Below are 14,365 nucleotides of genomic sequence, written 5' to 3' on the forward strand. Positions count from 1 at the left end.
AAAGTATCCAGGATCAAGTATTTTGTTACAGCACACATGTGCCAGTCTGCCTGGTCGCTCTCCACCATTTCCATATGTAAAATGACTTATACAAGAAATGAGAAGATTCTAGTGTGGAATTACAAAATTTGTGACAAATTTTCAGTGCTCATGCAATGTTCAAGACAAAAGCAGGCTGTTAGGACTCTCCTGTCCCCAGAAAAACACCAGCCTACCTTCCTTTATGTCTACAGTATGAAGGAACCCAGGTAAGGCTGATACAATCACTGATCAGGGTGCTGGCTCTAAGTCATTGTATTAATTACATTTGTGTTGCTATGACCATTACTGGAAAGAAACAACTTTAAGATGAGGAGGATTTATTTTGATTCAAAGTCTCAGAGGATACAGTTCATCAAGGCAGGCAAGACAGAGTTCACGTGGGGAGCAAGTAGTAGAGTCTCTTTATATCATGATGGACTCAGGAAGCAGAAGGAGCAGATACGATACTCAAAAGCACATCTTTAGCTGCCTGCTGTCAGAGGTTCCCAACACCTAAAGCCTAGAAGATAGCACTACAAGCTATCGACAATCAAAGCACGAGTCTTCTGAAGGGCATTTCCTATTTAAACCACAATAGTCACTAGGACTGGAGAATGGTTTTACAAGACTCCACTTGGAAATGAAGAATAAACTGTATTCAATTCCATTCAGGATACAGTCCTACTGCCTCATGAGAAGCTCTACCTACAGCCTTGTGTGAAATCTGGGTTAGCCTAAAGAGATGGCTTTGTTTAGGCATATGAACTCTGGCATGTAAACATGAAACCTGTTGGACATGGACATTGGAACTGTGGGGAAACTGGGTAGTCAGTGTATGAGGAGACATAATGTCCTGGGGAAAGCTAGGTGTATGGGACATCCCACACACGTGGGCAGAACCAGCCAACAGGAGAAGGGATGAGGAGGAGCAAAGAGTCAGCAGGAGCATAGCCCACAAGAAACACCACACTCTCTACCTTATAGTACAGGTGTATTCTTCATCACGAGCCCTTTGTGTCTAAGGTAACTTGAGAAAATTATTCTTTCTTGACTCTACTAAAAGGAAGAAGGCAAAATATCAGTTTTCTAAGGAAAACTGTTTTTTTAGAAGAGAAAAAATACACAGCTCACCCAAGGGTGTTCATTGCAACGCTATTCATAGCAGCCCAAAGCTGGAAACCAGCCAAATGCCCAACAGGCAAGCATGTGGAGGGTGCCAATTCATAGAAAGGGGTGCCTGGAGGCAGCTGAAACCAAAACAAGACGGGAAGCTCACTCCTCTCTTGTTGAGATGGAAGCAAGCACATCACAGTATTGGGAAAAGGCCAAAGGTTATATAAATAGTTGACATTTCAAGTATTTTTTAACTCTTCCTGTCAACTTGTGAATATAAGGGAAATTTATCTTTTCACAGATGGTTATAAAAAAAAGATGCTTTGAGCCACAGCCACACGGCATTGCTCTCTACTTTTCTGTCTTTGGAACAAAGCCACCACGGAGTTCACCAGCTTGCTGCTAAACTTCAGGGCTGGATGTTCACCCCCAGGATGGGTGTGGAGAGTGCTTCTGAGATAAAGAGGGAAGCAGGCAGACCAGCTCAAAGCTCACCTTGCAGGCCACCCAGATCAGACCTTCAAAGAAACCTTAGATGGAACAGGGTGGGGATGAGGACAGTATGTCCTGTACTATGCAGGAGAGTCAGGTGTGCATTCTTTGTCATTGCATTGTCATCTGACTGTCTGGGCTATTGCTGTGTGTCTCCTCTTCCCCAGAAAGACAGCTACTGACAGCCTCCTAGGTCAAGTTGCCTTTCTGGCGGGGTGATCATGAACAATAATGGTCCTAGAAATTTGTCATCAGAAATCTACTATGCTGGGCAATGTATGAAGAAAAGAGGTTTACCTGACCCACAATTCTGATGGCTAGAAGGTCCAGACAGCATGGAAAAGTATTTGATGAGAGCCCCCTGGCAACATCACATGTCAGGTTACCACCTGAAGTTTAGCAGCAAGCTGGTGATAACTAAGGGTGGTAGAGGTGAGAAGAAAAAGGGTGAGGGGGGGCGGAGATCACATGAAAAGGGAGGCAATAAGAGCTGACAATTTATATTACTTACTTTGTTCATTGCTCTGAGAAAACACCTGACAGAAACAATTTAAGTAAGAAAAATACTTACTTCATTCATGACTTCAGTGGGTTCCATTCATGACGGTGGGTAGTGTGTGGCAGAGCAGACAAGCTCATATCATGGTAGGCCACACAGTAGATAATAGAGAGAGAATAGGGATCCTGATGGTCCACTGGCTTTTCTTCCATCTGGAATTAAACTTCAACATGAGTTCTGATGAGAACAGATCATACTTTTTACCACCATTTGCTGATGGTGGTAGGTAGGTCCACCTAGAATCCCATGTACATATAATCAATGAGTCCTGAGATACTGCCTTGGGAAGTTGGGATTACCATTTCCCCCCAGCCACAAATAAAAAAGGCAGAACTGGTACACCGCCAAGAGGCCATACAGGAACTGAACTGATTCATGTGTCTCCAGATGATGGTTAAAATCCCCATTGACTGTGAGTACCTGCCATGGTCCTGGCATCATATGAGTCAATTGTCCCACTAACTTAGAAGTCCCCACATTGTTACTGAGAACTCTTAATGCTTAGTGTGTAAGAACCTAGCCTGGGTGTTCAGGTTGAGAAGGTGTAATGCTTTGGAAGTGGTTTTAATGCTTTCCCATTTACTTACTCATTCAGTGGGGAGGAGACAAGCATGCCACAGCAGGTGTGTGGTGGTCAGAGGACCACCTTCGGGAGTCAGCTCTTTCCTTCTACCATGCAGATGCCAGGGGCTTGAACTCAGGTCATCAGGCTTCACTGTGTCTTTTTCTGTTGAGCCATCTTGCTGACTCCTGGAAGTAGTTTAAATGTGGTTTGTCTTCCCAGGGTTGATGTACTGACGAATTGTTCCTCATGGTACTTTTCAGAGGTAGGACTTAATGGGAAGTCGCCAGAAGCTCCACTCCAAAGGGATTAAGGTAGGTCCCAAAAATGCTGGGTTAGTTCTCAGAATGGGTTCTCACAGAAACAGCAAACATATAGAACTGTGAGATGAATAAATTTCTTTTCTTTATAAAATTACCCAGCCTCAGATATCCTCTTCTGTGAATGGACTCACAGAGTAGAGAGTGGTATGGTTTGAAACTCACAGTTCCCAGCCAAAGAGTTGTTTGGGAAGATACTGAGGTCTAGTTAATGGAAAGAGGTCATGGAGGATGGGCTTTGCAGATGCCTGTGCCTGCTTCTGTTCTCATTCTCTGCATCCTGATCTGCCACAATGTACTCACCCACATCCACGGCCTGAGCCATATGTACTCCTCTCTGAAGGACAATATCATCCTGAAACCACAGCCAAAATAAAGCCTTTCTCCATTAAGCTGTCACACCATTGAGAAAGATAACTAGTACAGGTAAGAGGCAAATAACTATGCTTGCTGTTCTGTCCAAATTCCTGATCCACAACCCTGCACACATAGTTTTATATGTGACTAAATATGAGTGGGTTGTTACATTATATTATTGAATAATTAGGGGCACAATCACATACAATATAAAACCCATCAAAACAACTGGATCAGGTAAGAATTACCCTGGGGAAATTGCATCAGTGAGTCTGTAGAATTTGTTCAAGCTCAATTCATAAGTGAAGTCAGAATTTGCACCTATTTCTGTCTGACATTAAAACACAAAGTCTTTTCCAGACTTTGTGATTTCACATAGCCCCAATAGGATCATCTCCACGGAGCCCAGTGAGTTTCCCTTGAGAACGATGGCCCCTGTTGCAGAAGTTCCCAATGGATACCAGCATTTTATGGGTACACAGAGATGGTAGTGCTCAGGAAAAAAAAAGCACCTGATAATTACTGTCTGTGCCACCTATTCAACAAAATCCCAGTCTCCCTGAACTATAGCGCACTATACTCAAATGCTTAAGAGTCCCGTGGTGTTTAGAGGATCCATGCAGTTCTCCCTCTGAGATGCTGCTAGGTATCTTTGATCTGGGCATTATAGTCCCTGACCAAGAATCTTACTGCCACCCTCTGAGGTACTGAGAAGACTATCAATATGCACATCTTACCTGCATATCCAATAACCTTGCTCAAAGTCAGCATTTCAGCATGTTTGTCAAATGAAGATGTCAACTCCAAGGCCTTGATGCTGTAGAGTGCAGGCTCTCCTATTGGTTCCACTTTCTGCCCCATTGACCATCTCTCTCACCTCCATCAAGGACCCCTAGGATGTAGGGCTTCAGATTGATCTAAGAATAAACTGAAGGAGACCATTTATACTGTGGCAGTCAATCACATCTCAGTACTTACCTTTTCTGTAAATGAATCTCGATGTCCTAGCCTATATACTCCTGCTTGATAAGGGCCCTATCTCCTTTTTGTCTGGGACCTGAAGCCATGATCTAAATGTAATTCCATAAACTCACCCCCTTACTAGCTGCCTCCGTCCACTTGACATATACTATAGTTTTGAATGACACCTGGTATCCTGTGGCCCATCAGGAAAACACCTCCCTCTTTCAGACATTTTGAATACACTGCTTACCTGCATATTCAATGCCCTCCTTCCACAGTAGGTGTGTCTTTTGGGTGTGTCTTCAAGCTACCTAACAAAGTGCAGTCCCCAGCCTGTGGTTATCTCTGGGCTCTAAGAGGTCAGAATTCCAAAGATGGCACTCATAGCCGTCTTCAAATTCTCTAAAAACAAGGAATCAAGAGAGAAAGGGGAGATAAGTTAAAACCCTGCTCAATTATGGACTTTTTTTTTTTTTTGATTATCACCCTTTTTTTTTCCACCTTGGATCTTGGACACTGGTCTAAATAGAAATAAAATCACATTGTACCACCCAACAGTAAACAAAAACACCTTTCCTAAAAAGAAAAATATTGATCATATTACAATCTAATCACAGAATTATACATAAATGATACCTCAGGAGCTTATGGGTTGAAATAACTGATTACATAATAAAAATAATAAAATGGCAAGAAAATGATAAGAGAGACAGCTCTGAGTAGAGAAAAAAGATGTGTAGGTACAGAATCAGTCAAGTCGGAAATAGAAGCTCTTAGTTAAGTGGCCTTGAGATATTTCACTTCTCCAAATTAGCGTCCTAGATTACAACCTAAGACCCTAGCAGCATTTACCTCACAGTGTATTGTAAGTATTAACTGAGACATACATGTAAAATCAGTGTTTACATAAAACATTCGTCTATATGTAAGATGATGCAGACGCTTCAAAGATGCTTGTCTGGGGAAGGAAGAAGAAGAAAAAGGAGAAGACGGAATAAAAAGTAGATAGAAGATGAGAAAATACATTTTTCTCCTGGAAAAGCCTTCCACATGCACTCACTGCATCTTCGATTCAGACAGGCTGTCAATCACAAGAATTCTTGGTTAGCCCTACACAGGAATGAAGGAGAACGACCATAAAGCACAAGTCTGTGCACGTGACATGCTCCCCTGGCCAATAGAGGGCACAAGGACCCCAGAGGACGCAGACCCTCAAAGCACTGCTCCCCACCTGAAAGGCTGCTCATGTTCACCTATGCTACATTTTATCAAGCACATTCCCAGAACCATTTTGCAGAAATATTAATCCTCCTCATGAGTATATACTGTCCGAAAGAATGAGTTTCTGCTATTAAGAGTTTTGACATTGATTGTAAGTCCTCACTTTAAAAATACGTTCCTCCTCACCCAACTTACACACTGTGGAAGGTATGCTGACACTAAAACCCCAGTAGCTCTGAGCAATTTTTACCACTTAAATAATTTTACCCTTATATGGGGTCCTTCTATTAGCCCTGAGAATTATGTTATTAAAACCATGAAATGCACTGGATGAAAATATATTTCATTAAGTAAAGTTTGTATGACATTAGCAGTTAATTAACTTGTAATTGAAATAGGGGGTTGAGCTGACTTTTTTTTGAGGCTAAAAAGAATCACATATTTTGGAGGCACAACTATGTAAAAACTAGAGTTTGTAATTGCACGCTTGCCTTCACATTCTGACTCCATGTAGAATTTTATTAGAAGGCTACCTTTGACTAAGATGGGACCCTGGATTTTCACTGCCATAAAGACCCTACACATTTGTTTGGGTCCTTCTGGTTGTCTAGTCGCCAAGCAGCACACTCCTTGGACCTTCTTTCATGCTGCATCAAAGTTTAAAATCCCAAAACCTACCTTCCTCCACTCAGGATATAGGTGGGGACCTTGTTCAGAGCAAGATGTAAAAATGAAACTTCCTAGAAGCTTCTGTGATGAGCGAAAGGAAAACATCTCCTTGGTCCCTTGGACATAGTCACTAGAGTCACTGGTTTTTTGTTTTTTTGTTTTTTGTTTTTGTTTTGTTTTGTTTTTTTTGAGCCATGTCTACATTACTGGCGAAAAGCATTAAGGTGAAGCCAGAACCTTGAATTTGATCAGCCAAAACTGGAAATTCCTGGGGTTTGGACTGGTCAACCTCATTGTCCAAGTCATGTAAATGGATGATCCACTTTCCAAGTTGGATGGAGATGTCTTGTGGGGTGCCAGCCCTGCTCCAGAGTGAGGTCTTCCTCTGGTGGCTCTCCTTGCAACCTTTTCCTATCTGTGTCATATCTTATGCTTGTGGACTCTGTGATGTCTTCTATGCCCTGGAGTATCGAAAGGGCAACTATGTATGATCCCCATTTCTAAATGGAATAATCAGCTTCAGAATCATACAGCTCAATGGGATCCTTCAGTGGCTTCCTCAGATCCTTGCCCCAGATATACAGAGCCTGGGTCCCAGCTGCCTGGGTTCTGTGGCAAGGCCACTGGGCTCCAGCTGAACTTCCAAGCGATTCTTTAAAGCAGCTTGGTGTTTACATGCATGCTCCTCCGTGGACCGGTGTGTGGGTGAAGTTACCTCAGCCACCTTTCCCATGCAAGTCAGTGATAGTGGTGGCCCTGTTACCAGCTCTGCTATTCAGTCAAGTGTGATTTTTGTGGCAAAGAGCCAGGCTCTTAATTCTTTCTTTAAATGTTAAATAGAGTATAAACCAAGCTCTCTTCTATCCCAGTCCCTACCCACAAAGCCAAGAAACATGTTAGCCCTTGTCAACTCACTGTACAGGCCATTCATCTGAGACCTTCTCTGACTCCCACAAGGAGTGTTCTCCTACTTCATGTCCCATTCTCAGGGCCAAGCGGTGTTCCAGTCCTACTACATGGCACTCAACCACTCCTGTCTAATCCAGAGCCTCTCAACTGCATGCTGACCCTCCATGCCCAATGCTGACCATCCTTTTCAGAGTGACCATTGTCCTTACCTGTCAGTGTTTTCAGCTACTCTCCTCCATCTGTAGAGAAGTCAGATGGAGTTTTCCAAAACTATCTGGAGTCACCTGTCAAAAAATGAACTCAAGTCAGATAATAGTGTAAATTGTAAGACCTAAAATGACAGAACTTCTAAAAAGAAACATACAAGAACACTGTTGTGATATGGAGCAAGGCATGGATTTCTTAAATGGGACACAAAAAAAACCAAGTATGAACAATAAATCGATGCCTTACCCTCTAAAATACAAAAACTGCTCTTTGATGCTTGAAAAGTTGAGAGGGAGAGAAGGGAGGGAGGGAGGGAGGGAGAGAGGAAGAGAGGGAAGGAGGGAGAGAATACCAGCAAAACATGTACCTATACTGAAGAAACTTTAAAATACTATAAAAACAACCCAAAAGAAACCTAGTTTGAACAGACACTTCACAAAATAGTTGTCAGATCCAACAAGTAAGCACGGGAAAATGTGCTTGACACATTAACTATGAGGGAAATGCAAACTAAAAGCAGGAAAGGCATAGCAATACCCTCTAATGTGGATGGCTAAAACCAGGAAGGCTGATGAGCAAGTCAGGAGATGTGGAGCAGCTGGGGCTGTCGTGATTTTCGGTGCAGATGCAAATGGTATAATTACTTTGAACATAATTTGGAAGTTTCTGATAAAACACACTACAAGACCTCTCTGTTTTGCTTAGCTGTTTACCCTGGGGAAATGAAAACTTGTGTTTCCACAAAAAGCTTTTTCACAAAGAATTCTAGCAATTTTATTCATAATTGCCTAAAACAGAGACTGACCCAAGTTTCTCCTTACCGGTGAAAGAGTGGAAAAGAAGGACACACACCCCCATAGCATGGAATCCTAATCTGTATTTAAAAGGAACAAGGTCTACATTTGGAAACAGCACAGGTGAATATCATCCGCACCATGTGGAGTGACTTTCTGTGCTATTCTGTCCATCTCCAACAGCAAAACCACAAGGTCAGAAGGCAGGTGGGTGGTTATCTGATGTGGGGCCCAGGGGGTGGGGTAGGGTGGGGGTTGACTGCAAGGGTGGGGTATGAAGCAACCTTTTGGGGTCAATACTGTCCACTATCTTTACCGGTTACACAACTGTGTACCATTCTAAACTCCACACACGTACTTCTTACAAAAAGGGACTTTTCCCGTCAGCAAACTGTCTCAATAGATGGAACTCGGGGCATATTTTCCAAGGAGTTCCCCCATTTCACTTTGAAAAGTCCTTTTGAGTCTAGCTATTCAAGAAAAGTAGAGCTTATATTAAGATGTCATAAAACAAAATTCTATAGATAGTCCAGAGGGCATCCTACTGTCCCAAGCCTAGAAGGTGGGGAATGGAGGGTCCCATTTGTGTCTACCGAGTTTCACTCTGTGGTCCTCATGTAGCTTTCTATGTCCTGACCTCCATGGATACTTCCAGTCTATAATTCCAGGTATAGCATCTGATGGTTCAGCGGGTCCCTCTGTCCCCTGGATAACACACCAGGGATACAGAGCCCTTGTTCAAGGTGTTACCCTCACCCGTCAGAGATCAAGAAAGCAGGAATTGTTGGGGACAGTCCATAACACACGTCATCTTCTAGTGGCTTTAGGTTAAATGTAAATGTCTAAGCCTAATGAGTGAGGTGCCCCTTACCCCTTCAGTCTCCCTCTCCAGTCTCAGCCTCAGCCTCCCATGCCCCAGCAGCAGCTCCAGCTCCCAAAAGCCTTTGGGCCTTTTTAGGTTCCTCTTCACCTCACCTCTCAAGTTTGAGATTCTAGATCCCTTTCAGGTCACTGCCTCCGCCAGAAAAATTCTGAATGCCACACTGGATTATTCATCTCTAGATTCTGGAAAAGTTGTATCTCTCTGTCTTAAATAGCTCAGAGACCTGAAGCATTTGGACTACTCACGTGCATGTGTGCACAGTAGGTTAAAAATGCAGATCAAGTTGGGACTTGAGACTCGTGTGTTAACCTCAGCTCTATAGACACTGAGATAGGAAGATCCTGAAACGAGACCATCCCACGAAGGTGCTTGCTGTGCTGCCTAGATGGATTTAGAAACCCGGTGTAAAAAGCCTTCTGGGTTTCTGCGGCAGCCACTATGCCAGAATTTGTGTCCCTGTGTTTTTAAACACCTTAGAAACACAAGGGAAGGATTTTTGTTTTTGTTTTTGTTTTGTTTTTGTTTTTTGGGTTTTTTTTTTTTGAGGGGGTTTGCTTTGGGTTTTTTTGTTTGTTTGCTTGCTTGCTTGCTTGGGGTTTAGAGTTCATGGCTTCAAAGGATTCCTTCCATCATGGCATCGAAAGCATGCAAGCTCTGATCATGGTGGTCAGAAAGGAAAAAGGATAGAATGAGAAGCAGGTATTTACCTTTAAAGTTATATGTCAAGAGACCTACTTCGGAATCCATCCAGGTTCCATCTCCCAAGTATCCACCACCTCCTTCCTGAAGCAGCACCACTGCTAAAGATCAGTGCTCCATACAGGAACCTGTAAGAGACAGGACTGTGAATGGCGTTTCATATACAAATCATAACACACTGTGATTTCCTTATGACTGCAGATCACTCACTGACCCACCAGGGTGTTCTGTTGGACTGTCCTCAGACTGGCTGGTCTCTGGTTTCCAGCTCTGCCTTCTAAGCTATTCCAGAAGGCACCATGTGCAGTGAGGACGGAGCGGCAAGACTAGCATCTGTCAGGATGCCATTTAACCCTCCATGCCTTCCCTCTGCCAAAGCTACTGGCAACATTTGAGACGATGCCTGGGGCTGAGAGAGCACTCCGTTCCTTACTCCATTCATTTACACTACGGAGACATTCACTTGACTGCTATTTTTCCAATGACTTATTCCATTTAGTACCTTCTTTTGGCCAGGGGCTTCCCTGCTGCCTGCAGGACACTAGCAAAAGGTAAATACTTACCAGTGACAGGAAGATTCCTACAATCAGCAAGGGAGACAGATGTTAATCAATTCATTACTAATTTACAACTAGAGTCTATCAGATTCTCTACTTTCAGCTGAATGAGCCTCCTGAAACTCATGCTTGGATAATGGAATTTCTCACTACCAAGGACTCCTGTTTCCTGCCTTAACACCCAAGTCAAGTTCATATATTACTCCTTTGGGAAGTTTGTGAGCCTCAAAGCCATCCTGTCTTGCTCAGGAGGCTGGGTTCTCCAGGCTCATTTATACACTGCTAACCTTACAATGTATGGGTCTGTAATACCTCTGTTAGGGAATGTGTGGGCAGGGGGCGCTGGGAGTCTGGATATGAGATGGAAGTAATGGAGTCTGCTCACAGAACTGGCCAGGACCTCCCTCCGCACCGGAGCTCACTGCAACCCTAATGCTACAGCAAGAATAAGGCCAAAACCTTTGTTCAGAAAGGTGCTATATGAGTCCTACCGGCTGAGGTCTACAGGGAACCAGGAAATTTGGGGGTGAGGGCCTGTCTAGGGCTTTGACATCAAGAAAATACTTGATATTTATCTCTATACCATTCTAGTTAGTAGTAATGCCTGAAAAGCACAGATTAAACTTTCCACCTAGATCACTGGACTGGTCTTGTAAGAAAAAGCAATGCTCTAAATTATCAGATAAACTGAAAAAAAAAAAAAGAATTTAAACCTAGATTAAGTACACATTTCGTACCAATATAAATCTGTGGATTTGAAAGGTATGTGGTTGTTATATAAGAAAACATCTCCATGTTTGGAAAGGCAACATCAATACGTAGAGGGCTGAAGGGTCCACACTGTTTGGAACTTACCAACAAATCGATTCAGGGGGGAAAAAGTATTGCGAAAGTATGTAGAAACTTTCAAACATCTGTAAAAGTTCTCTGACCTGACAGGCTTTGTGTCTGGTGCAGTATGGATCTCTGGTGAGACCCTGCAGGAAAACTGAAAAGTTTGAAGCAAATCAACTTGGGAAAAGTTAGCCCAGTTTTCTCTGCTTTGGTTCGCTTTTGAGTCCTTTGTCTACAAAAGACTTCTTGTGTTCCTTTCCCCGGGAATCTAAGACTTATTCCCATCCCTTTCTCTGGATTTTCACCTTGTGTGTTTCTGAGTCTGGACCAACGGCCAGAAACAAGAGTGAGTGTTCAGTTATAGGAAAGGAAAAACTTTTCATTGATTACATCAATCTGAGGTCGGAAAAACCACTGTTAGAAGCAAGAGGTACCGAGCAGTGCTCAAAAAGAGCGTCGGACAACACGCACAGCTTTCAAATCTTTGCCGTGAGCTCACTCCCAGCTTCTCGACCTTCTAGAAGTTACTTTTAAGAAGTTACTTTTAAGACTCAGTCTCTCTAGTTTCTGCCGTTGTTCTAGGAACAACCTCAGAGGCCTGAGTGACGGAGAAGAAGGAGAACTCACGAATGTTTCACACCACGTGTCTTCTCAACTACGGTGATTTACGGTCGGGGCTGTTTTTACAAAGCCGAAAATTCAAGAAAAAGGTGTAATTATTGGTCTCCTATCTGTACTAGAAAAGCGACACAACATAGACATTGAGAATTATTTCGAAGGGGGCCGCTCACATTTGCCCCGTTGCCTTTTCGTGGGTCACTTTAGAAGCCGGGCACGGCCCGTCTGGGCTTTTTACTTTCATGAGGGCCCCACTTCAGAGGTAAAGGACACGAGGCTTGCTCGGCTGCCTCAAGAAAACAATGAAGGGCCTCTCAGGCTTCCCTCCTTCGGCTACTCACACGCAGCTGGCGAAACTGAGGCTGAGAAAGGTGAGGCTCGGACCCGACCCGACCCGCCCCGCCCCGCCGTGAGCAAGCCCGAGTTTCCTCGGCCGGGGCCCGGGGCTGCCCACGACGGTGTCGGGCGGCCGCAGCCCAAGGAAGAATTTGAACTGTGCGGTTGGGGAGTTACTTTTCTGAGTTTCGAACAATTCCCTTCCGAATGGCCCTTCGGGACAGGTCCGGTCGGTCTTCCGCCGGCGCGGCCGCGCACCCGGGCGGTGGCGTGGCGCCGGGGGTCCCGCGCGCTGCAAGCATGGTGGGCGCGCGCCCGCCCGGGGCGGGAGAGCATCGTGCCACGCCAACCCCGCGAGCCCGCGCCCCCCGCGCCACGCCCTGCGCCCAGGCCGCGGCTCCTCCCGCGCTGGCGGCCGCCGAGCGGTCCGGGCGGCGGCGGGAGGAGGAGCAGGAAAAGCGGCCGGGGGAGGAGGAGGCGGAGGCGGCGGCGGAGGCGGGGAGGGCGGGCGGGGCCCGGAGAGTTTAAAGCCCATCGAGGGGGTGGGGTGCGGGGAGGCGGCAGGAAGGGAAGGGCGCTGCGACCAGTGGCGGGCGGGATTCGCGTTCCGAGACCCGCGGGAGCACGAAGTTTCCGCGCACCGTCTCGCGCACGGCGACCGGGACCGTCCAGGGTCCGTCTTTGCCTTCGGCAATTTTTTTTTTTCTTCTCCGTTGGGACTCGTGCAACGTGTGGCCAGCGGCCACGCGGAGGCGACGAGGAGCTGCACGTCAGGTAGGAGTTGGGCGGGGAGCGGCGGCAAGTTACTTTTGTGGTCCGTCCGCGCCTCGCGGGGCCCCGCGGCCGAGCGGCTCCCCGCGCCGTCATTGTCTGCGCTCGGGGGCCGCCCGCGATCGGGACGCGGGGCCCCGCGAGGCGCGGCAGGCGGAAGGGCGTCGCCTGGGGGGGATGTGGGGGGAAGTTGGGGGGCAGCGGCGCCCCCCGGGCCCCGCAGCGGGACGGCGCGGGATGGCGGGACGGGGCGGCGGGCGCGCGGCTGCGGCGCCCCGCAACGCTCTCCTCTGCGCTCCAGCCCACGGGGGGGAGGTGCGGGGCCCCGGGCGGCACATTCTTGAGCCGTCTTGTCCGACGGCGACGGCTCGGGGGGCTCGGGCGGGGGCTGCGGTCAAGGCCGCGCTTTCGGGGGCCACCGCCCTGGAAGGTGGGCGCCGGGGGGGTCACCGGAGAAGCGGGTGCTCCCGCTGCGCCCCGGGCCTCGGCGCGCGCGCCAGGCGGACCGGGCAGCGGTGCCAGACACTCCCAAGTCCCAAGCGAGAGCGGCCCCGGTCGCGGTCGCGGACAGAGGATCTGTCCCTCCCCCCACCCCCCCATCTCAGGTCCCAACCCCCACCCCTTTCTTTCTTTGGGTCTGTTAGTGGCCCCGCTACCCGTCGCTGGGGCCTAACACCAAGTTTGAGGGCTCGAGAACTAGCAGCCCGCCAGCGGTGGAAACGTGATAAGAGCGGTACCGTTTGCAGAAGGAAATTTCTGATGCAACTCTCCGCCTTTGCTGATTGCCTCTCCAAACGCCTGCCTGGCGAGGGCCTGCGGCATGTGCGTTATGGAAATTAGGGTATTCTTCACTTTAAAAAAAAAATGTATTTGTCTTTTCTTGGCCTTGGAAGAAACCCCGCGAACTTCTTTTCATTTGCTTTGACCGAAAAGTAGGAGAGCCACAGGTGATTTTTACAAGGCCCTGGTTCTTTAAGATGTTTTTGAAAAACTCTTTTCTTGTAACTGTTTCATTCAAGAGATGCAAAGAAAAAGTCCAAAACAAGTAGCATTAGTGAGTAAATATGTGTTATTGCACAACTTTCCCTTTGCGGCTGTTTAAAAGGCCAGGCCCAGAAGACTTTGTTTCAGAAAATGCTGATTCAGCCATTTGGAGCCCCTGAGTTTCAGAAATGGTGCTCAATTTAACGTTTCGCCCTGCTTCACCAGAACTCCAGTCGTTAACATCCCCCCACCCCCCACCCCGCACCCCTGCGGGCACAGGCTAAGGCTAACATTTTAGTGAGGTTCCTATTTTACAGAAGTGGACTTCGAGTTCTGGATTTCTGCAGCTGAGGGAATTGTGTAAGGCAAAGGATGAGGGAGTCTTAAGAGTATTTCAGCAAGAGTGCTGCGATCAAATGTGCTCCCAGGAATGATTCTTGCCTACCAAATTTTTTGTCTTAAAAAAATCAAAAGTTTAGGATTACTGAACATACTT

At 46.5% G+C, this 14,365-nt stretch overlaps 1 protein-coding gene and 1 long non-coding RNA gene across 6 annotated transcripts in view; one reads left to right on the forward strand and one right to left on the reverse strand.

The window, feature by feature from the left end:
* LOC116070736 overlaps positions 1-10,512 on the reverse strand; it is a 14,504-nt gene extending 3,992 nt beyond the window's left edge. For 2 of the 3 annotated variants that reach the window (XR_004110543.1, XR_004110542.1), the window contains exons 1-6: positions 9,778-10,512; positions 7,396-7,470; positions 4,638-4,789; positions 4,162-4,352; positions 2,773-3,422; positions 2,198-2,348 (exon numbers count right to left, since the gene is read on the reverse strand). This is a non-coding gene — a long non-coding RNA (uncharacterized LOC116070736). Of the gene's footprint in view, positions 1-1,937; positions 2,044-2,197; positions 2,349-2,772; positions 3,423-4,161; positions 4,353-4,637; positions 4,790-7,395; positions 7,471-9,777 lie in introns of those variants that run through there. The other variant, XR_004110544.1, reaches the window with a different exon arrangement.
* Positions 10,513-12,639: 2,127 nt separating this feature from the next.
* The window catches only part of Grb10 (growth factor receptor bound protein 10), a 110,068-nt gene continuing 108,342 nt past the window's right edge, over positions 12,640-14,365 (forward strand). Inside the window, exon 1 of one of the 3 annotated variants that reach the window (XM_031338248.1) lies at positions 12,640-12,888. The gene's annotated coding sequence lies outside the window, so the exon portion shown is untranslated. The remainder of the gene's footprint in view (positions 12,889-14,365) is intronic. The other 2 variants (XM_031338250.1, XM_031338242.1) reach the window with 2 other exon arrangements.

The sequence above is a fragment of the Mastomys coucha genome, unplaced genomic scaffold (assembly GCF_008632895.1).
Source record: "Mastomys coucha isolate ucsf_1 unplaced genomic scaffold, UCSF_Mcou_1 pScaffold22, whole genome shotgun sequence".
NCBI classification, from domain to species: Eukaryota; Metazoa; Chordata; class Mammalia; order Rodentia; family Muridae; genus Mastomys; species Mastomys coucha.